This window comes from Hermetia illucens, chromosome 2 (assembly GCF_905115235.1).
Source record: "Hermetia illucens chromosome 2, iHerIll2.2.curated.20191125, whole genome shotgun sequence".
In the NCBI taxonomy this organism is placed as follows: Eukaryota; Metazoa; Arthropoda; class Insecta; order Diptera; family Stratiomyidae; genus Hermetia; species Hermetia illucens.
In genome coordinates, this window is record NC_051850.1 from 74,607,994 (window position 1) to 74,633,310 (window position 25,317).

Here is a 25,317-nt window from a genome sequence, read left to right on the forward strand (position 1 = left end):
TGAAACCTCTAGAAAATAAATAATGAGAAGAGTCTTTTTATAGTTATTTGTTTTTCCAAGTTAGAAGTGATATCATGAATTTTGTTAATCCACTAATGTCAAACAGATAAGAAACTAGCATTGATCTTATTCAACCACTTCTTGCCCATCGCTGTCGAGCACTTATCAAATTAGTGAAGTTAGTTATGTCCGCCAATATTCTCGCAACAATATGGCTGCTAGCTGCGAATATCAAATTAAATCTGTGTTTCCGCGTCTGCAACATCAAGATAATGGTAATCTTTTACATAAAATGTGGCTATTACTGCAAATATCATAATTCAAATTAAATTAAAATCTTACTATTATTAACAAACCTGCCGGGTGTTAAAATTGCTTCTTTTGGGTCAAATTGGTACCCCTTAGGAGATGTCAACGGATATCCACTACTAGTTATGTAGAAATGAAAGCATCGTGTACCCAAACATTATTACTTAAACTATCAACAAAATCATTCATACCTGACGTACCGAGCTTCCCGTTTCCGACTTGTTCAACATTCAGCACAAAATCGAATATTTCAAGCTCCCAACAACCAGTGTATTATATTATACAATAAATCGCGGGTCAATTTCGGGCAATTATAATTATTAATAGAGGAGAAGGTCTAAATGTGGCCCCCCCTTTTGTTTTTCGAGCATGAAAAGAAAAATGAAGATCGGCATGTCAAGTTTCATGTGCTATGCATTTCAATATTCTCCTGGTCATTGATTCGTACGGAAAAAGCATGATAAAATTCCATATATTTTTAACAAAATCGTATATTTCGACGTATCCAAAATTTTGGTTTTGATGTAAAGTGTGGGTAATATGGCACCCAGGGGACCATATTGGAAGTATGAAAAATTCTTTAAAAAATATTCTCCAAAACTTAACAATTAAGTAAAAAATAAACAATAAATTACCTTCTTTTCTTAAAATTAAGTAAATCCATTAATAAAAAAATAATAATGAACATAATAAAAACGAAATCAAGATAAAATACATATAAAATAAAGTTATCGGCAAAAATCGCAAATATAATAATCTCCTTCGTTTCCCGCACAAACGCAATGAGCCCATAAATTGCATCCCTGGCATTGAATCCACTCCTCCCCTTGTTGGTCATTTGAATACCTTGCATCACAAAATAAGCATTCTGCATCTAAGCTCGTTGGTATTTTATCATTTGAAGGTCCTTCGTCGAAGCTGTCGGATTGTGTGTCTAAATGATTTCCATCTGAGACAGTGGTTTTCCCTCCACGGCTACGACTTTGGATATTGTCAGGATTCTGATTTCCATCTGAAGCACTTGATGTACCTGCCAGGTGTGTTCTATATGCAGAAGAAGTGAGTACTTTTGGTGTGGTACGTTTTCGCCCTCGATTCGAAGTTTTATTTTTAGGTTTTGGTATTGGTTGAATAATTTCTGGTGAAACTATGATGTTTAACTGATGATGCAACAACTCATCTCTTTGCGATGCAGTCAAATTTTCCTGTGTGTTGCTCCCTGGGCGGTTTTCGGAAGTGTTTTCATCGTTATAAACTTGAGCTTCTGGTAAAAAATCTGCGTCAGAAAAAATCTGCGGATTAAAGGGGTAGATTCCGGTGACGCGAAATCCATTTGCAGCGATTTCTCCTGTTGGGCTTCGTAGATAGGCTCGACCAAAAAATTCGGCGATATCGTAGGGTTTAAGCAACCGATCGGAATGCAACAAGAAATTTCGGATTTCTTCACTATAATAGGTTTTTAGTGCCCCCATAAAGGTTTTATCCAGGGGCTGCAATTTATGCGTGGTGTGAGGTGGAAGAGTAACTATTGTTACATAGTTCTCATGAGCTAACTCCAGAAGTTCAATGTTACGAGTGTGGCTGTATGCCCGTCGAGTATTAACAGTACAGGCGACTCCTTAGTTGGATTTGTTTTAGAAAGAAAATGACGAAACCAATCGGTGAATAAATTCGTTTGAATCCAGCCGGATGGGTGGACTTTGCCGATAGCACCATGCGGAGCTCCTTTCATAAGTATATCGGAATAATTTTTTCTGGGGAAAATCATCATGGGTGGTATAAAAAACCCGGAAACATTCATACAGCAAACCACGCTCATCAATGATCCTCGTTCCGCAGCAGTTAAAGCACCTATTTGTTTTTTGCCTTTCTTCCCAATTATTTGAGGAACTTTATATTGAACGATTGTCAGCCCGGTCTCGTCAACGTTGAAAATGCGATCAGGAGGGTATCGAATTTTTTCCATTTCCGCCTTCAAAATCTCAAAAAATTCCTTTACTGCCTCACGGTTAAAGCCTTGAACACGGGCAAAAGATGTTCCTAATGGTTTCCTTAAAGAAAGTTCGTGCTTGTGTCTTAGTAGAAAAAGGTCTAACCACGAACGCCCTGCTATTTCCTTTGTAAAATTATTGGGTATGTTATTTTTCAAAGCTAACTGATAGGCCATTCGCCGAACATCTATTCGTGTTAGACCATAGTATTTCGCTTCCATTAGAAGAATATACTCCACGAGTTTCTTTTCTATATTAGGTGGAAGTACAGTTTTCCTGCCTAGCGGTTTTTCAACAATTTTTTCAGACTCTCCTAGATCGTGCACTAACCTTCTTAATGTAGTCCTCGGTACGCCAAACATTTTTACGGCTTTTTTGTAACCCATCGTCTTACTCCTGACTGCATCTATAGCTTTTTTCATTTGTTCCGGGTCCCATATTTTCCTCTTTTTGGCTACGGTTAACATAATGCTGTTCCGGGGCATCTATAGGAAACAATACAGCAATCTTTAATACTTTTGTGTTTCAAACATCGATTATGGCCCCCGGAGGCCATAATTGAAACTGAACGGGGGGCCATATTAGACTTATGCAATCACACAAAAAAAAGCAAAAAATAAAACGAAAAGTAAGCCGTGCTTCAGCATTACCTTGATATGTAATACTGCTGAACCTGTAAAAACTTTTTAGCACAAAACACCATTTAAACATGCCACATTTACAGGAATACCGACAACAAATATCTTCTTGGAAGAAAGTTAGAAGAACACAAAGAACAGAAACTAGAATTTGTCTCTACCATTTGTCATTTAAATGACATATGGATACATGAAACAACAGCTGTTAAGATTGTGGTTGTTGCACAGTGGCGTTTTTATATGTGGCTGTTTTGTGTCGCGTAGAATCGTAGGGGACCAAAATACCAGCAGGGGCCAAATTTAGACCTTCTCCTCTATGAAATATACAAATTGATATTTTCCGGATCGTATAAACAGTGTTAGTTGATATCAGTCGATTTGCCTCAAAAAATTCATCGCGATCCCGAAGAAGTACTTGAAAGAAAATAATGAAAGTAAAAATGGTTCTACTGAAACAAGTGTTTATCACTCTTCAACTGTTGAAGTTTCGACGTCATTTGCAATCGTCTCAGATAATTTCAATTTTAATATTTGCAGTAATAGCAATGAAAAAGATAATGGTAATATTTGATGTTGCACATGTGAAAAGTGTTGTCACGTTCACAGTTTTAATTTTGCATTCACAGGTAGTAGTAATATAAAAGCACTCTACTCATTTATGTTATTAATGTGGTAAGAAATAATATTAATGATTATAATTGCCCGAAATTGACCCGCGATTTATTGTATTATATAGTACACTGGTTATTGGGAGCTTGAAATATTCGATTTTGTGCTGAATGTTAAACAAGTCGGAAACGGGAAGCTCGGTGCGTCAGGTATGAATGATTTTGTTGATATTTTAAGTAATAATGTTTGGGTACACGATGCTTTCATTTCTATATAACTAGTAGTGGATATCCGCTGACATCTCCTAAGGGGTACCAATTTGACCCAAAAGAAGCAACTTTAACACCCGGCAGGTTTGTTAATAATAGTAAGATTTTAATTTAATTTGAATTATGATATTTGCAGTAATAACCACATTTTATGTAAAAGATTACCATTATCTTGATGTTGCAGACGCGAAAACACAGATTTAATTTGATATTCACAGCTAGCAGCCATATTGTTGCGAGAAGGTTGGCGGACATAACTAACTTCACTAATTTGATAAGCGCTCGACAGCGATGGGCAAGAAGTGGTTGAATAAGATCAACGCTAGTTTCTTATCTGTTTGACATTAGTGGATTAACAAAATTCATGATACTGCTTCTAACTTGGAAAAACAAATAACTATAAAAAGACTCTTCTCATTATTTATTTATTTTCTAGAGGTTTCACAATCTGGGCAAGTTACGGATTTCATATAATACTGCCACTAAGTGCCAAGCATTTAGGCTCTGACCATCCCACCTACTTCAAAGATCAAGGAGCGCTGGTGGTGGTGGTCGGTGGTAGGTGTATGGAAGAATCCGTCGAGAACTCCCCGCAATCTCGAGCATGAATGTGGAATGATATATTTTTGCATAATTCCAGGACATCAGAGGAAGCCATGAGGGATTTTGCTACAATACATGCATTATGGCATCTAGAACTAACCGCTCGAGACGCCAAATTTCTTTGATTTCCAAACAAGTGCCTCATAGTTCACCGTATTCTCCACGTACTTCCGTTCAATGTTGCTGTTTTGGGGTATAGCAATATCAATAATGTGCGCAGAACGACCCGTCTCTGAACTAAAAGGACATCGGGTTTGTTTTAACAATACATACTGTAAACAGGACGATTAGGTAGTGCCTGGGGCTCATATCAGTAAACCGGACATGTTCCCGTGATCATTCCATGTTTGTATGCAAAGCTTTGGTTAATCATTTTACATGCAGCATTGTGTATTGCACCGCCGCCATTATAGTGCAACCAGAAATAAGATGGTCTAAAGTCTCCAGTGCCGAACCATATATTCTGCATTGGTCGTTCACCACCCTTTTTCATAAACTCGGGTGGCGACCACGCCGACCCGAATAGCACACATAAATCCCTTCGTCTCAGCAAAGAGCTCTCCAGCACACAGTCATCTGTTCGACAAATATAAATTGATAAATGGTTGCCAAAGACCATTGACGTGTTTACCATGCGTTGCCATCGAAATCATTCATCGATCCGTTTTTGGTCTGAGTTCACCCCACTTAGGGAATGGAAAGATCGCTCCCTCAAGTAAGTCGGACAAATAAATGAAAAACATTTCTAGACTGCTATTGATCGAATGAAGTGATCGTAAAATCTTTGAATAATCATTCCTCCCATCACTTTCTATTAATTGATTCCAATAATCTTTGAGATGAAGATTTCATTCCACACTTTGACCTAATTGATTTCTAATTGATCGGATATGATCAATATTTCGTTCTACTTAAGTGATTTCATTGTCACCCTCACCGATTGATCCATTTAAGTGATTTCACTATCGCTTCACTATCATTGACTTTTACATGAACATTCTGCTTGATTACCCTTTGGCCCCAAGTTATGAAAACTATTTAGACTCTAACTTCCAAGTTAATTAAGAGATTACTCTCGTTACGTTCCGCTTGCCTGTGATTGGCTGTGAATTCACCTCACTAGAGGACAAATATGATGTAGGACCTGGCATTTCCTTGACTCTTAGGACCGGTTTACAATAAGTGCAATACGTAAACTGACATCTCATTATCCGGATCGCAAATCCAGGATAAGAGTTTAGCATATTGGAACTAAAAGATCCTGTTATGGCTGCGTGTCGATATCACTCGCAAGCCATGCAGTGTGCACGCACGACGAGCGCGATAAAAGTTGTTTCATTGGCTGCCAAAACGGAATTTTGAGGAGCTAATTATTTAGGAAATATTTTATGTAATTGTATGTATTGTTTGCAATGTGATTTCATGAAATATTTGCTTTGTTTCTCAGCTGATTTGAGATTTCGTTCCCGTGTTTTTAAGTCACAATGCGAAGGCGATCAAAAACTGACATAATGCTCGTGGTTCGATGCAAATCTCAAACGGTACGCCCTCCGTCCACACCGCGAGGTTTCCGAGTGACGGTGAATGGGCCTATACTTTTACGCGACTACGTGACTTAAAAGTTAGTACGTTGCAAGGTTTACGTGAAAGAATGGGCCCTATAGGCCCATTAACCATCACTCGGAAATTAACGGAAGAAAGCTTTTAACAATGCCGTGAGGAGCTTCATATCCGACAAATGCTTAATATGAAATATACAAATTTATTTTATCCGGATCGTATAAACAGTGTTAGTTGATATCAGTCGACTTGCCTCAAAAAATTCATCGCGATCCTGAAGAAGTACTTGAAGGAATATAATGAAAGTAAAAATGGTTCTACTGAAACAAGTGTTTATCACTCTTCAACTGTTGAAGTTTCGACGTCATTTGCAATCGTCTCAGATAATTTCAATTTTAATATTTGCAGTAATAGCAATGAAAAAGATAATGGTAATATTTGATGTTGCACATGTGAAAAGTGTTGTCACGTTCACAGCTTTAATTTTGCATTCACAGGTAGTAGTATTATAAAAGCACTCTACTCATTTATGTTATTAATGTGGTAAGAAATAATATTAATAATTATAATTGCCCGAAATTGACCCGCGATTTATTGTATAATATAATACACTGGTTATTGGGAGCTTGAAATATTCGATTTTGTGCTGAATGTTGAACAAGTCGGAAACGGGAAGCTCGGTGCGTCAGGTATGAATGATTTTGTTGATATTTTAAGTAATAATGTTTGGGTACACGATGCTTTCATTTCTACGTAACTAGTAGTGGTTATCCGTTGACATCTCCTAAGGGGTACCAATTTGACCCAAAAGAAGCAACTTTAACACCCGGCAGGTTTGTTAATAATAGTAAGATTTTAATTTAATTTGAATTATGATATTTGCAGTAATAGCCACATTTTATGTAAAAGATTACCATTATCTTGATGTTGCAGACGCGAAAACACAGATTGAATTTGATATTCACAGCTAGCAGCCATATTGTTGCGTGAAGATTGGCGGACATAACTAACTTCACTAATTTGATAAGTGCTCGACAGCGATGGGCAAGAAGTGGTTGAATAAGATCAACGCTAGTTTCTTATCTGTTTGACATTAGTGGATTAACAAAATTCATGATACCACTTCTAACTTGGAAAAACAAATAACTATAAAAAGACTCTTCTCATTATTTATTTTCTAGAGGTTTCACAATCTGGGCAAGTTACGGATTTCATATAATACTGCCACTAAGTGCCAAGCATTTAGGCTCTGACCATCCTACCTACTTCAAAGATAAAGGAGCGCTGGTGGTGGTGGCCGGTGGTAGGTGAATGGAAGAATCCGTCGAAAACTCCCCGCAATCTCGAGCATGAATGTGGAATGGTATATTTTTGCATAGTTCCAGGACATCAGAGGAAGCCATGAGGGATTTTGGTACAATACATGCATTATGGCATCTACAACCAACCGCTCGAGACGCCAAATTTCTTTGATTTCCAAACAAGTGCCTCATAGTTCACCGTATTCTCCACGTACTTCCGTTCAATGTTGCTGTTTTGGGGTATAGCAATATCAATAATGTGCGCAGAACGACCCGTCTCTGAACTAAAAGGACATCGGGTTTGTTTTAACAATACATACTGTAAACAGGACGATTAGGTAGTGCCTGGGGCTCATATCAGTAAACCGGACATGTTCCCGTGATCATTCCATGTTTGTATGCAAAGCTTCGGTTAATCACTTTACATGCAGCATTGTGTATTGCACCGCCGCCAATAATGGCCTATAAAGTGCAACCAGGAATAAGATGGTCCAAAGTCTCCAGTGCCGAACCATATATTCTGCATTGGTCGTTCGCCACCCGTTTTTCATAAACTCGGGTGGCGACCACGCCGACCCGAATAGCGCACATAAATCCCTTCGTCTCAGCAAAGAGCTCTCCAGCACACAGCCATCTGTTCGACAAATATAAATTGATAAATGGTTGCGAAAGACCATTGACGTGTTTACCATGCGTTGCCATCGAAATCATTCATCGATCCGTTTTTGGTCTGAGTTCACCCCACTTAGGGAATGGAAAGATCGCTCCTTCAAGTAAGTCGGACAAATAAATGAAAAATATCATTGTAACAAAAAATTTAAATGATAAAGACCAAAATATTATATTACCACGACATAATTTGATTAAATACGTAAATTCTCAAATAAATATAAATAACCTTACGTTTAAGAACCAAATATACTACATTGAAAATAACGTCATACTACCCAATGTAATTAGGAATATAAGCTGTGGGGAATATAGTAATTTGACTTTGTAATATGTTCATCATAAACATTTGGAAAACCTAGAAGAGATCAATTTTAAATCCAAAACAATTACCTGGACAAGCATTATAACAGATATTGCCATCATTACCGCAATATTGATTATTTTGCCAATAATATACTTTTGTTGTAAAACAAAGATAAACAATGCAAATATCATGGTAGATATCAATGAGGATCACGAGGACGCGATTCCCATTATTGAAGGGCAAGTTACGTCATCCATCCTTCCTCACATTTCTAGACTGCTATTGATCCAATGAAGTGGTCGTAAAATCTTTGAATAATCATTCCTCCCATCACTTTCTATTAATTGATTCCAATAATCTTTGAGATGAAGATTTCATTCCACACTTTGACCTAATTGATCGGATATGATCAATATTTCGTTCTACTTAAGTGATTTCATTGTCACCCTCACCGATTGATCCATTTAAGTGATTTCACTATCGCTTCACTATCATTGACTTTTACATGAACATTCTGTTTGATTACCTTTTGGCCCCAAGTTATGAAAACTATTTAGACTCTAACTTCAAAGTTAATTAAGAGATTACTCTCATTACGTTCCGCTTGCCGGTGATTGGCTGTGAATTCACCTCACTAGAGGACAAATATGATGTAGGAGCTGGCATTTCCTTGACTCTTACGACCGGTTTACAATAAGTGCAATACGTAAACTGACATCTCATTATGCGCATCGCAAATCCAAGATAAGAGTTTTGCATATTGGAACTCCAAGATCCTGTTATGGCTCCGTGTCGATATCACTCGCAGGACATGCAGTGTGCACGCACGACGAGCGCGATAAAAGTTGTTCCATTGGCTGCCAAAACGGAATTTTGAGGAGCTAATTATTTAGGAAATATTTTATGTAATTGTATGTATTGTTTGCAATGTGATTTCATGAAATATTTCGTTTGTTTTTAAGCTGATTTGAAATTTCGTCCCCGTGTTTTTAAGTCACAATGCGAAGGCGATCGAAAATTGACATAATGCTCGTGGTTCGATGCAAATCTCAAACGGTACGCCCTCCGTGCACACCGCGAGGTTTCCGAGAGATGGTGAATGGGCCCATAGGGCCCATTCTTTCACGTAAACCTTGCAACGTACTAACTTTTACGTAACATGACGTTTCCGTTTAGTGAGGTGAATTCAATAGCCAATCACAACATGTGTATGTGGTTGTATGCATGGGGTTGTTTATTGTATGGTGGGAAATAGGAAAGAAACTTTTTGAGAGAACTTATTAAAGGTGCTCTACGACAAATTGCACTTTGGTTTTAAAAATCCAGCAATTGAAAGTGTTTCGTGGATTCGAATGCCGTTACAATGAATAATACGTCGGGCTGTGTTTTTCTTGAATTTCTGAATTCGTTTGGTTTTTTGGAATTTTAAAATTAATTAACGATTACACAAATTTATCTTCATATATATCCTGTTTCAAGTTCGTTATACAAATCTGTTTTGATAATATTCATCATAATAACGTTTACCCTCCGGTTTGTTGTATAAACTTGTGGCATTGAGTCATATTCCCAGAAGTTGAATTCGGCGTAATTGTGAAATTAACGGAAGAAAGCTTTTAACAATACCGTGAGGAGCTTCATATCCGACAAATGCTTAATATGAAATATACAAATTTATTTTATCCGGATCGTATAAACAGTGTTAGTTGATATCAGTCGACTTGCCTCAAAAAATTCATCGCGATCCTGAAGAAGTACTTGAAAGATTATAATGAAAGTAAAAATGGTTCTACTGAATCAAGTGTTTATCACTCTTCAGCTGTTGAAGTTTCGACGTCATTTGCAATCGTCTCAGATAATTTCAATTTTAATATTTGCAGTAATAGCAATGTAAAAGATAATGGTAATATTTGATGTTGCACATGTGAAAAGTGTTGTCACGTTCACAGTTTTAATTTTGCATTCACAGGTAGTAGTAATATAAAAGCACTCTACTCATTTATGTTATTAATGTGGTAAGAAATAATATTAATGATTATAATTGCCCGAAATTGACCCGCGATTTATTGTATAATATAATACACTGGTTATTGGGAGCTTGAAATATTCGATTTTGTGCTGAATGTTGAACAAGTCGGAAACGGGAAGCTCGGTGCGTCAGGTATGAATGATTTTGTTGATATTTTAAGTAATAATGTTTGGGTACACGATGCTTTCATTTCTACATAACTAGTAGTGGATATCCGTTGACATCACCTAAGGGGTACCAATTTGACCCAAAAGAAGCAACTTTAACACCCAGCAGGTTTGTTAATAATAGTAAGATTTTAATTTAATTTGAATTATGATATTTGCAGTAATAGCCACATTTTATGTAAAAGATTACCATTATCTTGATGTTGCAGACGCGAAAACACAGATTTAATTTGATATTCACAGTTAGCAGCCATATTGTTGCGAGAAGATTGGCGGACATAACTAACTTCACTAATTTGATAAGTGCTCGACAGCGATGGGCAAGAAGTGGTTGAATAAGATCAACGCTAGTTTCTTATCTGTTTGACATTAGTGGATTAACAAAATTCATGATACCACTTCTAACTTGGAAAAACAAATAACTATAAAAAGACTCTTCTCATTATTTATTTTCTAGGCAAGTTACGGATTTCATATAATACTGCCACTAAGTGCCAAGCATTTAGGCTCTGACCATCCCACCTACTTCAAAGATAAAGGAGCGCTGGTGGTGGTGGCCGGTGGTAGGTGAATGGAAGAATCCGTCGAGAACTCCCCGCAATCTCGAGCATGAATGTGGAATGGTATATTTTTGCATAGTTCCAGGACATTAGAGGAAGCCATGAGGGATTTTGATACAATACATGCATTATGGCATCTACAACCAACCGCTCGAGACGCCAAATTTCTTTGATTTCCAAACAAGTGCCTCATAGTTCACCGTATTCTCCACGTATTTCCGTTCAATGTTGCTGTTTTGGGGTATAGCAATATCAATAATGTGCGTAGAACGACCCGCCTCTGAACTAACAGGACATCGGGTTTGTTTTAACAATACATACTGTAAACAGGACGATTAGGTAGTGCCTGGGGCTCATATCAGTAAACCGGACATGTTCCCGTGATCATTCCATGTTTGTATGCAAAGCTTTGGTTAATCACTTTACATGCAGCATTGTGTATTGCACCGCCGCCATTATATTGCAACCAGAAATAAGATGGTCCAAAGTCTCCAGTGCCGAACCATATATTCTGCATTGGTCGTTCGCCACCCGTTTTTCATAAACTCGGGTGGCGACCACGCCGACCCGAATAGCACACATAAATCCCTTCGTCTCAGCAAAGAGCTCTCCAGCACACAGCCATCTGTTCGACAAATATAAATTGATAAATGGTTGCCAAAGACCATTGACGTGTTTACCATGCGTTGCCATCGAAATCATTCATCGATCCGTTTTTGGTCTGAGTTCACCCCACTTAGGGAATGGAAAGATCGCTCCTTCAAGTAAGTCGGACAAACAAATGAAAAATATCATTGTAACAAAAAATTTAAATGATAAAGACCAAAATATTATATTACCACGACATAATTTGATTAAATACGCAAATTCTCAAATAAATATAAATAACCTTACGTATAAGAACCAAATATACTACATTGAAAATAACGTCATACTACCCAATGCAATTAGGAATATAAGCTGTGGGGAATATAGTAATTTGACTTTGTAATATGTTCATCATAAACATTTGGAAAACCTAGAAGAGATCAATTTTAAATCCAAAACAATTACCTGGACAAGCATTATAACAGATATTGCCATCATTACCGCAATATTGATTATTTTGCCAATAATATACTTTTGTTGTAAAACAAAGATAAACTATGCAAATATCATGGTAGATATCAATGAGGATCACGAGGACGCGATTCCCATTATGGAAGGGCAAGTTACGTCATCCATCGTTCCCCACATTCCTAGACTGCTATTGATCCAATGAAGTGATCGTAAAATCTTTGAATAATCATTCCTCCCATCACTTTCTATTAATTGATTCCAATAATCTTTGAGATGAAGATTTCATTCCACACTTTGACCTAATTGATTTCTAATTGATCGGATATGATCAATATTTCGTTCTACTTAAGCGATTTCATTGTCACCCTCACCGATTGATCCATTTAAGTGATTTCATTATCGCTTCACTATCCACTCCCTCAGGGATCGTCAACGATCCTTGATGGGTCGATTACGATACGGGGAGTGGCATCCCCGAGTTGCCCGAGCAAGTAGTTCTGACCCCCTAGCTGGCATAATACTTGCGTCCTAGGTAGTAGCCTCGAGAAAGTTTCTCGGTGAAGAGCGAACTGCTAATGACCGATACACGCTGGGACACACTGGGAGTCCCCGGAGCCGTCGACAACTCCCTGTCGACGTCGATGGGGTGATGTGAGCCTAGCTCTGCCAAGGTGGTAGTTGTGGCGTGTATCAGGAGCCAGCCCCTTCGGGACCCTGGTCGGGTAGTGTGCATTGAACCGGTGTTAGTGGACCGCGTTGCCCCGAGCGAGTGCTGATCCGTCCGTGAATTCCGGGATCAGCTAAGCGTAGGTCAGACCTCAGGGAACTGGGGTAGGGGCTGTGTCCCCGAGGGTATACCCGTTCCTAACTATTGCGGCCCGCTCCCTTGCACACGATGCGCTGGTAAACAACTCAAATGAAGAAAAAACGAACAAAACGAGGAGATAGTGGAAATGGAGAGTGAGCTGACTGCGTTTATTCGCAGCACGAAAATGCGCCGTTCGCCCCAGCGCCCAGCGAAGGACGCAACAAGGGCTGAAATACCCGACGAGACATCGGGACGCGCAGACGGAGAGAAAGGCTTGGAAAGTGATGCAGCACCTGCAACACAGATAGGAGGAACCCAGACCATACAGCACAGTGCTGTAATTGGGGAAAGAGACACAGTGGAAACTGCCGAAACTAATAAAATGGTTTCGAATATAAGCCGAGTGGGAGGACTGTCGATTACTCTGGCACAAGCGGAAGAGGAAAGACTTATTAAAAAATGCATGGCAGTTGTGAAGCACATGCGATCTTCGACGTTCCTTCAGAAAAAAGGCCGGTAAGGGGGTGAAAAACGGGCTAATGGAACTGGAAGAGCTCCTGGACAGGATTTCATACTATAGGCGAACATGGAAAGTAAGACAAAATCCGCAGGAAGCAGAAACAACCGCGCTTCCCGAGGAGAACACCACGAGTACCAAACGGATCGCTGACAGCCCATTGCAGAGCGAACTTGGTAAAAAACGAAAGGAGGAAGGGACATCTGAAGGAGACTTCACTCAGGTACTCTCCAGGGCTGGAAAGAAGAAGGCGAAGAGGATCAAAAGACAACAACACGTCGCGCCATCAGAAAAACCTCTGCCTAAAACTAAGGCGGACACGAAGGACGGAGTGCCAAAAGAAAAGGTGGGGAGACGAAGGAGGACTAGACCGCCAGCTTTGCTTATTAAGCCGACGGGAGGCAAGACTTTTGCGGAAGTCCTCAGTGAAATCCGTTACAAAATCAAACCCGAAGACAACGGAGCGGAGGTGTCTTCCATACGTAAAAGGAAGGGTGGTGGAGTCTTAATCGAACTAGGCCCGAAGACTATAAATAAAGTCACGTTCTGTGAAGCAGTCAAGGGGCTTCTAGGAGAAAAAGCTTTGGTTTCTAGCCTGGAACCCATGTGTGCTTTAGAAATCCGAGACCTTGACTGTCTCACGGAAAAGAACGAGGTAGAAGAGGCCATCAAACGCGAATGCCCGGAGATAACCAATGTCCGGATTGGTAACACCCCCGCAAACTCCCGAGGCCAAAAACTCGCTGTGGTGGAAGTTGCCGAGCAATACGCGAGAAAGCTTCTAAACAGCGGGAAAATAAGAATTGGTTGGGTAGTGTGTAGGATACGAATTCAGGCCGCCCCAACCAAATGTTACAGATGTTTGGACTATGGGCACACATCTGCAATCTGTCGGAGACCTGACAGAAGGGCAACATGCCGTAAATGCGGTCAGGATGGCCATAAAGCGAACAGCTGCAATTAAAAGGAAAGCTGCGTCCTATGCAGGGACCGTGGCGCGACTGATGAGAGCATTGCGCACACTGCGGGATCGGGGCGGTGTCCAGTTTTCAGAGCAGAACTGGAAAGAGCTAGGATACGGTCAACATGATTCGCATCCTACAAATCAATTTGCACCGGAGTGCAACCGCTCACGAGTTTCTAGCGCAGTTCGCTGCGGAGACCAAAGCTGATTTAGTACTCATCAGTGAGCAGTACCGAAACAAGGGCCCAGTTTCATGGCACCCAGACATATCAGGTACCGCTGCCATCTGGGTTCGGGACGGCACCCTCCTGGGGGTTCTTGCCCAAGGCCGAGAGGACGGCTTTGTCTGGATTCGGTGTTCAGGGATAACGTTTTTTAGTGTCTATCTTACGCCGAATGAGACGATGCCGGACTTTCGTCGGAGGCTTGAGGCTTTGGAGGACGCTATCTTAAGCACGGATGGGCGGATCCTGGTCAGAGGTGACTTCAATGCTAGGGCAATTGAATGGGGCATGCCTCACGCAGATTCCAGAGGGAAACGAATTCTGGAAATGGCGGCGAGAACAGGACTGGTAGTTCTAAACCACAAATCCACCCTAACGTTCCGGCGTCCGGGCTGCGAAGGAAGCATTCCAGACGTAACCTTCGCATCGGAATCACTGGTGTCGCTGGTGGACGGGTGGCGAGTTCTGGAAGATTTTTCGGCAAGTGACCACCAATACATTGCTTTCGAAGTGGTGGACACGAACTCTCGGTGTGCGCCACCCCAGCGATCTTTCTGTGTATGGAACGTCGCGAAAGTGAACACCGGGAAGTTTGTCGAAACTCTGGGAACAGGTGGGGCCACGCTGAAGAGTACTCCTGGGGGCGGTGGCGCCGCTGCTGACACTGTCGTAAATTCAGTTATGAACCTGATAACGACGGTCTGCGGAGCCTCCATGCCCAGGAAGATATCGAGGCGCGGCAAACCTTCCATGTATTGGTGGACAGTGGAAATCGCAGAGCTCCGGAAGGAATGTCACAGGCTCCGCCGCTTAACACAACATCTAGGCGACCGGGAGGAGGCATGTACCACAATGATGGAGAACAAATCAGCCAAAAGGAGACTCCGCAGCGCAATAAACAAGAGCAAAGCTCGCTGCTGGCAAGACCTGATCGACGAGGTGAATGGGGATCCGTAGGGACTCGGTTACAAACTTGTAACCCGAAAAATCGAGGCTCTGCGGAAACCCTGTTCACTTAAGGCCGAGCAGATGGACCGCATTGTGAGGGCACTCTTCCCTGCACACCCCGTCTGGGATGGTGACGTCGGCGCGGAGAGCGCAGAGGACTGTCCACTTTTCTCTGTAAAAGAGTTGGAACAGGCAGTGCTCTCTATGAAAAACAAGAAGGCGCCAGGACCCGAAGGTATTCCAGCAGAGGTGTACAAACTGGTATTCCAACACCGGCCAGACCTACTGCTCGGCGCATTCAACGCTTGCCTGAAAGAGGGCATTTTCCCTGCTCGTTGGAAAGTTGCGAGGCTTGCGCTGATCCCTAAAGGGAAAGGCGATCCCGAACTGCCGTCTTCATACCGCCCGCTCTGTATGCTTGATACTGCTGGGAAAGTGCTCGAAAAGCTCATCAGAAGTAGACTCGCTGAAACGATACGCGCTGCCGGAGATTTATCTCCCCGGCAGTTTGGTTTTAGGGCAGGGAGATCGACAATTGATGCTGTCATGCAGGTCGTGGACGCCGTTCGACGAGCAGAGGCACATAGCCGCCGAACTCGACGGGTGGTGCTCCTCGTAACGCTTGACGTCAGAAACGCCTTCAATTCCGTAAGATGGAAAGACATTCTAGGCACACTAGAGAATACCTTCAACGTGCCGAACTATCTCTTACGGATATTGAGGGACTATCTGAGGAACCGCTCCCTGCTCTATGAAACATTAGAGGGTCAAAGGTGGATGGAGGTCACATCGGGGGTAGCACAGGGATCCATCCTAGGGCCGGACCTCTGGAACGCTACCTATGACAGATGATGTCGCAGCGCTTGTTGCTGGACGCACTGTCGAACAGGCGCAAAGTAGACTCGGCATATTGATGCGACGGGTAAGCGGATGGATGACTACTCATGGTTTTAACCTTGCACTGGAAAAAACCGAAGTAGTCATCCTGACTAAAAAGAGAATTCCGACCCTGCGTCCCATATCGTTCGGCGAGTCGATAATCGAGTCAAAATCGGCGGTAAAGTACCTCGGGTTGACTCTTGACTCAAAGATGAGTTTTTCTGAGCAAATCCAAGCAGCAGCGAACAAGGCTGCGGCTGGAGTTTCGGCGTTAAGTAGGCTAATGGCAAACATTGGGGGTCCTACGTCTAGTAGGCGACGTCTCCTGATGAGCTCAACGCAGTCTGCCCTGCTCTACGGCGCAGAGGTATGGGCTGGCGCTCTTAACAAGGAGGTATATCGTAGACGCCTCGCGCAAGTACAGAGACGGTGAGCTTTACGGGTGGCGGCTGCGTATCGCACAGTCTCTGAACCGGCCGTGATGGTGATCGCGGGAGTTATCCCCGTTGCCCTTCTTGCTGGGGAGCGTCAGGCCATATACAAGCGCAAGGGAGATGAGCCAAGGGAGGTGGTTGCTCGCGAAGAACGGCAACACACTCTAGACGAGTGGCAGCTCTCTTGGCAAAATGAAACTAGAGGCAGATGGACTGCGCGGCTCATCGGCAACTTAGGTGCGTGGCTGAATTGGAAGCATGGTGAGACTGACTATTTCCTTACCCAATTTTTAAGTGGGCATGGAAATTTTCAGTCTTACCTGCACAAGATTGGAAAGGCGCGTTCTCCGGATTGTGTGTTTTGCAATGGAGTTGTGGACGATGCCCACCACACTTTTTTTTCTTGTGGAAGGTGGGATGGGGTTCGTCAGCAGCTCTATTTAAACACAGGGGATCTCTCTCCAGACAACATTGTGGAAGAGATGCTGAGGACTGCTGATAGCTGGAACCGTGTTGCCCATTACGTTCGGGCCCTTCTCGTTGCTAAGAAGATAGAACTCGACCGTTCCTTGGGGTTCCTTGAACTGACAGTTCCCTTCCTCGTCTCCCCTCCCGTTGGTGAAAGGAATTCCCTGATTTGAAGGCTCCGCAAAGCGGGAGAGTTCGGGGGCTGGCCCGAAGTAATGTGACAAACGGTTCCAGGCTAGCTCTCCGACGATGGGGAGGTGTTTAGTTGGTAGTCCGATGACGTACCGAATCGGGAGTCCAACACTGTGTGCGTAAATGCATTCACCTACCCTACCCCCCAAAAAAAAAAACTATCATTGACTCTTACATGAACATTCTGTTTGATTACCTTTTGGCCCCAAGTTATAAAAACTATTTAGACTCTAACTTCCAAGTTAATTAAGATATTACTTTCGTTACGTTCCGCTTGCCGGTGATTGGCTGTGCATTCACCTCACTAGAGGACAAATATGATGTAGGAGCTGGCATTTCCTTGACTCTTACGACCGGTTTACAATAAGTGCAATACGTAAACTGACATCTCATTATGCGCATCGCAAATCCAGGATAAGAGTTTAGCATATGGGAACTCCAAGATCCTGTTATGGCTGCGTGTCGATATCACTCGCAAGCCATGCGGTGTGCACGCAGGACGAGCGCGATAAAAGTTGTTTCATTGGCTGCCAAAACGGAATTTTGAGGAGCTAATTATTTAGGAAATATTTTATGTAATTGTATGTATTGTTTGCAATGTGATTTCATGAAATATTTGCTTTGTTTTTTAGCTAATTTCAGATTTCGTCCCCGTGTTTTTAAGTCACAATGCGAAGGCGATCAAAAACTGACATAATGCTCGTGGTTCGTCCACACCGCGAGGTTTCCGAGAGATGGTGAATGGGCCCATAGGGCCCATTCTTTCACGTAAACCTTGCAACGTACTAACTTTTACGTAACATGACGTTTCCGTTTAGTGAGGTGAATTCAATAGCCAATCACAACATGTGTATGTGGTTGTATGCATGGAGTTGTTTATTGTATGGTGGGAAATAGGAAAGAAACTTTTTGAGAGAACTTATTAAAGGTGCTCTACGACAAATTGCACTTTGGTTTTAAAAATCCAGCAATTGAAAGTGTTTCGTGGATTCGAATGCCGTTACAATGGATAATACGTCGGGCTGTGTTTTTCTTGAATTTCTGAATTCGTTTGGTTTTCTGGAATCATAAAACTAGTTAACGATTACACAAATTTATCTTCATATATATCCTGTTTCAAGTTCGTTATACAAATCTATTGGGATAATATTCATCATAATAACGTTTACCCTTTGGTTTGTTGTATAAACTTGTGGCATCGAGTCATATTCCCAGAAGTTGAATTCGGCATAATTGTGAAATTAACGGAAGAAAGCTTTTAACAATGCCGTGAGGAGCTTCATATCCGACAAATGCTTAATATGAAATATACAAATTTATTTTATCCGGATCGTATAAACAGTGATAGTTGATATCAGTCGACATGCCTCAAAAAATTCATCGCGATCCTGAAGAAGTACTTGAAAGAATATAATGAAAGTAAAAATGGTTCTACTGAAACAAGTGTTTATCACTCTTCAACTGTTGAAGTTTCGACGTCATTTGCAATCGTCTCAGATAATTTCAATTTTAATATTTGCAGTAATAGCAATGTAAAAGATAATGGTAATATTTGATGTTGCACATGTGAAAAGTGTTGTCACGTTCACAGCTTTAATTTTGCATTCACAGGTAGTAGTAATATAAAAGCACTCTACTCATTTATGTTATTAATGTGGTAAGAAATAATATTAATGATTATAATTGCCCGAAATTGACCCGCGATTTATTGTATAATATAATACACTGGTTATTGGGAGCTTGAAATATTCGATTTTGTGCTGAATGTTGAACAAGTCGGAAACGGGAAGCTCGGTGCGTCAGGTATGAATGATTTTGTTGATATTTTAAGTAATAATGTTTGGGTACACGATGCTTTCATTTCTATATAACTAGTAGTGGATATCCGCTGACATCTCCTAAGGGGTACCAATTTGACCCAAAAGAAGCAACTTTAACACCCGGCAGGTTTGTTAATAATAGTAAGATTTTAATTTAATTTGAATTATGATATTTGCAGTAATAACCACATTTTATGTAAAAGATTACCATTATCTTGATGTTGCAGACGCGAAAACACAGATTTAATTTGATATTCACAGCTAGCAGCCATATTGTTGCGAGAAGGTTGGCGGACATAACTAACTTCACTAATTTGATAAGCGCTCGACAGCGATGGGCAAGAAGTGGTTGAATAAGATCAACGCTAGTTTCTTATCTGTTTGACATTAGTGGATTAACAAAATTCATGATACCACTTCTAACTTGGAAAAACAAATAACTATAAGGTTTCACAATCTGGGCAAGTTACGGATTTCATATAATACTGCCACTAAGTGCCAAGCATTTAGGCTCTGACGCTGGTGGTGGTGGCCGGTGGTAGGTGAATGGAAGAATCCGTCGAGAACTCCCCGCAATCTCGAGCATGAATGTGGAATGGTATATTTTTGCATAGGTCCAGGACATCAGAGGAAGCCATGAGGGATTTTGGTATAATACATGCATTATGGCATCTACAACCAACCGCTCGAGACGCCAAATTTCTTTGATTTCCAAACAAGTGCCTCATAGTTCACCGTATTCTCCACGTACTTCCGTTCAATGTTGCTGTTTTGGGGTATAGCAATATCAATAATGTGCGCAGAACAACCCGTCTCTGAACTAAAAGGACATCGGGTTTGTTTTAACAATACATACTGTAAACAGGACGATTAGGTAGTGCCTGGGGCTCATATCAGTAAACCGGACATGTTCCCGTGATCATTCCATGTTTGTATGCAAAGCTTCGGTTAATCACTTTACATGCAGCATTGTGTATTGCACCGCCGCCATTATATTGCAACCAGAAATAAGATGGTCCAAAGTCTCCAGTGCCGAACCATATATTCTGCATTGGTCGTTCGCCACCCGTTTTTCATAAACTCGGGTGGCAACCACGCCGACCCGAATAGCACACATAAATCCCTTCGTCTCAGCAAAGAGCTCTCCAGCACACAGCCATCTGTTCGACAAATATAAATTGATAAATGGTTGCGAAAGACCATTGATGTGTTTACCATGCGTTGCCATCGAAATCATTCATCGATCTGTTTCTGGTCTGATTTCACCCCACTTAGGGAATGGAAAGATCGCTCCTTCAAGTAAGTCGGACAAATAAATGAAAAATATCATTGTAACAAAAAATTTAAATGATAAAGACCAAAATATTATATTACCACGACATAATTTGATTAAATACGCAAATTCTCAAATAAATATAAATAACCTTACGTTTAAGAACCAAATATACTACATTGAAAATAACGTCATACTACCCAATGTAATTAGAAATATAAGCTGTGGGGAATATAGTAATTTGACTTTGTAATATGTTCATCATAAACATTTGGAAAACCTAGAAGAGATAAATTTTAAATCCAAAACAATTACCTGGACAAGCATTATAACAGATATTGCCATCATTACCGCAATATTGATTATTTTGCCAATAATATACTTTTGTTGTAAAACAAAGATAAACAATGCAAATATCATGGTAGATATCAATGAGGATCACGAGGACGCGATTCCCATTATGGAAGGGCAAGTTACGTCATCCATCGTTCCTCACATTTCTAGACTGCTATTGATCCAATGAAGTGATCGTAAAATCTTTGAATAATCATTCCTCCCATCACTTTCTATTAATTGATTCTAATAATCTTTGAGATGAAGATTTCATTCCACATTTTGACCTAATTGATTTCTAATTGATCGGATATGATCCATATTTCGTTCTACTTAAGTGATTTCATTGTCACCCTCACCGATTGATCCATTTAAGTGATTTCACTATCGCTTCACTATCATTATTTAGGAAATATTTAGGAAATATTTTATTATTTAGGAAATATTTTATGTAATTGTATGTATTGTTTGCAATGTGATTTTATGAAATATTTCCTTTGTTTTTTAGCTAATTTGAGATTTCGTCCCCGTGTTTTTAAGTCACAATGCGAAGGCTATCAAAAACTGACATAATGCTCGTGGCTCGATGCAAATCTCAAACGGTACGCCCTCCGTCCACACCGCGAGGTTTCCGAGTGATGGTGAATGGGCCTATAGGGCCCATTCCTTCACGTAAACCTTGCAACGTACTAACTTTTACGTAACATGACGTTTCCGTTTAGTGAGGTGAATTCAATAGCCAATCACAACATGTGTATGTGGTTGTATGCATGGAGTTGTTTATTGTATGGTGGGAAATAGGAAAGAAACCTTTTGAAAGAACTTATTAAAGGTGCTCTACGACAAATTGCACTTTGGTTTTAAAAATCCAGCAATTGAAAGTGTTTCGTGGATTCGAATGCCGTTACAATGAATAATACGTCGGGCTGTGTTTTTCTTGAATTTCTGAATTCGTTTGGTTTTCTGGAATCTTCGAACTAATTAACGATTACACATATTTATCTTCATATATATCCTGTTTCAAGTTCGTTATACAAATCTATTGGGATAATATTCATCATAATAACGTTTACCCTCCGGTTTGTTGTATAAACTTGTGGCATCGAGTCATATTCCCAGAAGTTGGATTCGGCATAATTGTGAAATTAACGGAAGAAAGCTTTTAACAATGCCGTGAGGAGCTTCATATCCGACAAATGCTTAATATGAAATATACAAATTTATTTTATCTGGATCGTATAAACAGTGATAGTTGCCTCAAAAAATTCATCGCGATCCTGAAGAAATACTTGAAAGAATATAATGAAAGTAAAAATGGTTCTACTGAAACAAGTGTTTATCACTCTTCAACTGTTGAAGTTTCGACGTCATTTGCAATCGTCTCAGATAATTTCAATTTTAATATTTGCAGTAATAGCAATGTAAAAGATAATGGTAATATTTGATGCTGCACATGTGAAAAGTGTTGTCACGTTCACAGCTTTAATTTTGCATTCACAGGTAGTAGTAATATAAAAGCACTCTACTCATTTATGTTATTAATGTGGTAAGAAATAATAGAGAAGAAGGTCTAAATTTGGCCCCTGCTGGTATTTTGGTCCCCTACGATTCTACGCGACACAAAACAGCCACAGATAAAAACGCCACTGTGCAACAACCACAATCTTAACAGCTGTTGTTTCATGTATCCATATGTCATTTAAATGACAAATGGTAGAGACAAATTCTAGTTTCTGTTCTTTGTGTTCTTCTAACTTTCTTCCAAGAAGATATTTGTTGTCGGTATTCCTGTAAATGTGGCATGTTTAAATGGTGTTTTGTGCTAAAAAGTTTTTACAGGTTCAGCAGTATTACATATCAAGGTAATGCTGAAGCACGGCTTACTTTTCGTTTTATTTTTTGCTTTTTTTTGTGTGATTGCATAAGTCTAATATGGCCCCCCGTTCGGTTTCAATTATGGCCTCCGGGGGCCATAATCGATGTTTGAAACACAAAAGTATTAAAGATTGCTGTATTGTTTCCTATAGATGCCCCGGAACAGCATTATGTTAACCGTAGCCAAAAAGAGGAAAACATGGGACCCGGAACAAATGAAAAAAGCTATAGATGCAGTCAGGAGTAAGACGATGGGTTACAAAAAAGCCGTAAAAATGTTTGGCGTACCGAGGACTACATTAAGAAGGTTAGTGCACGATCTAGGAGAGTCTGAAAAAATTGTTGAAAAACCGCTAGGCAGGAAAACTGTACTTCCACCTAATATAGAAAAGAAACTCGTGGAGTATATTCTTCTAATGGAAGCGAAATACTATGGTCTAACACGAATAGATGTTCGGCGAATGGCCTATCAGTTAGCTTTGAAAAATAACATACCCAATAATTTTACAAAGGAAATAGCAGGGCGTTCGTGGTTAGACCTTTTTCTACTAAGACACAAGCACGAACTTTCTTTAAGGAAACCATTAGGAACATCTTTTGCCCGTGTTCAAGGCTTTAACCGTGAGGCAGTAAAGGAATTTTTTGAGATTTTGAAGGCGGAAATGGAAAAAATTCGATACCCTCCTGATCGCATTTTCAACGTTGACGAGACCGGGCTGACAATCGTTCAATATAAAGTTCCTCAAATAATTGGGAAGAAAGGCAAAAAACAAATAGGTGCTTTAACTGCTGCGGAACGAGGATCATTGATGAGCGTGGTTTGCTGTATGAATGTTTCCGGGTTTTTTATACCACCCATGATGATTTTCCCCAGAAAAAATTATTCCGATATACTTATGAAAGGAGCTCCGCATGGTGCTATCGGCAAAGTCCACCCATCCGGCTGGATTCAAACGAATTTATTCACCGATTGGTTTCGTCATTTTCTTTCTAAAACAAATCCAACTAAGGAGTCGCCTGTACTGTTAATACTCGACGGGCATACAGCCACACTCGTAACATTGAACTTCTGGAGTTAGCTCATGAGAACTATGTAACAATAGTTACTCTTCCACCTCACACCACGCATAAATTGCAGCCCCTGGATAAAACCTTTATGGGGGCACTAAAAACCTATTATAGTGAAGAAATCCGAAATTTCTTGTTGCATTCCGATCGGTTGCTTAAACCCTACGATATCGCCGAATTTTTTGGTCGAGCCTATCTACGAAGCTCAACAGGAGAAATCGCTGCAAATGGATTTCGCGCCACCGGAATCTACCCCTTTAATCCGCAGATTTTTTCTGACGCAGATTTTTTACCAGAAGCTCAAGTTTATAACGATGAAAACACTTCCGAAAACCGCCCAGGGAGCAACACACAGGAAAATTTGACTGCATCGCAAAGAGATGAGTTGTTGCATCATCAGTTAAACATCATAGTTTCACCAGAAATTATTCAACCAATACCAAAACCTAAAAATAAAACTTCGAATCGAGGGCGAAAACGTACCACACCAAAAGTACTCACTTCTTCTGCATATAGAACACACCTGGCAGGTACATCAAGTGCTTCAGATGGAAATCAGAATCCTGACAATATCCAAAGTCGTAGCCGTGGAGGGAAAACCACTGTCTCAGATGAAAATCATTTAGACACACAATCCGACAGCTTCGACGAAGGACCTTCAAATGATAAAATACCAACGAGCTTAGATGCAGAATGCTTATTTTGTGATGCAAGGTATTCAAATGACCAACAAGGGGAGGAGTGGATTCAATGCCAGGGATGCAATTTATGGGCTCATTGCGTTTGTGCGGGAAACGAAGGAGATTATTATATTTGCGATTTTTGCCGATAACTTTATTTTATATGTATTTTATCTTGATTTCGTTTTTATTATGTTCATTATTATTTTTTTATTAATGGATTTACTTAATTTTAAGAAAAGAAGGTAATTTATTGTTTATTTTTTACTTAATTGTTAAGTTTTGGAGAATATTTTTTAAAGAATTTTTCATACTTCCAATATGGTCCCCTGGGTGCCATATTACCCACACTTTACATCAAAACCAAAATTTTGAATACGTCGAAATATAGGATTTTGTTAAAAATATATGGAATATATGTTTTTTCCTTACGAATCAATGACCAGGAGAATATTGAAATGCATAGCACATGAAACTTGACATGCCGATCTTCATTTTTCTTTTCATGCTCGAAAAACAAAAGGGGGGGCCACATTTAGACCTTTTCCTCTATTGAATTCACCTCACTAAACGGAAACGTCATGTTACGTAAAAGTTAGTACGTTGCAAGGTTTACGTGAAGGAATGGGCCCTATAGGCCCATTCACCATCACTCGGAAACCTCGCGGTGTGGACGGAGGGCGTACCGTTTGAGATTTGCATCGAACCACGAGCATTATGTCAGTTTTTGATCGCCTTCGCATTGTGACTTAAAAACACGGGG

General features: G+C 40.4%; 3 long non-coding RNA genes across 6 annotated transcripts in view; 1 reads left to right on the top strand and 2 right to left on the bottom strand.

Moving 5' to 3' along the window:
* Positions 1–25,317, bottom strand: part of LOC119647971 — a 28,932-nt gene extending 3,615 nt beyond the window's left edge. Inside the window, exon 1 of the long non-coding RNA XR_005248996.1 lies at positions 25,117–25,317. This is a non-coding gene — a long non-coding RNA (uncharacterized LOC119647971). The remainder of the gene's footprint in view (positions 1–25,116) is intronic.
* Positions 5,641–11,187, top strand: LOC119647962. 3 transcript variants are annotated; one of them, XR_005248984.1, is made up of 4 exons: positions 5,641–6,410; positions 6,477–6,812; positions 10,226–10,561; positions 10,614–11,187. It is a non-coding gene; the product is annotated as an uncharacterized LOC119647962 (long non-coding RNA). The 3 variants fall into 3 exon arrangements; XR_005248985.1 differs by having other exon boundaries at positions 10,638–11,187; XR_005248986.1 differs by having other exon boundaries at positions 10,662–11,187.
* On the bottom strand, positions 6,827–8,945 carry LOC119647960. Of its 2 annotated transcripts, XR_005248982.1 has the most exons (4): positions 8,709–8,945; positions 8,379–8,647; positions 7,970–8,307; positions 6,827–7,914 (listed from the first exon to the last, which is right to left on the bottom strand). It is a non-coding gene; the product is annotated as an uncharacterized LOC119647960 (long non-coding RNA). The 2 variants fall into 2 exon arrangements; XR_005248981.1 differs by having other exon boundaries at positions 6,835–8,307; positions 8,709–8,896.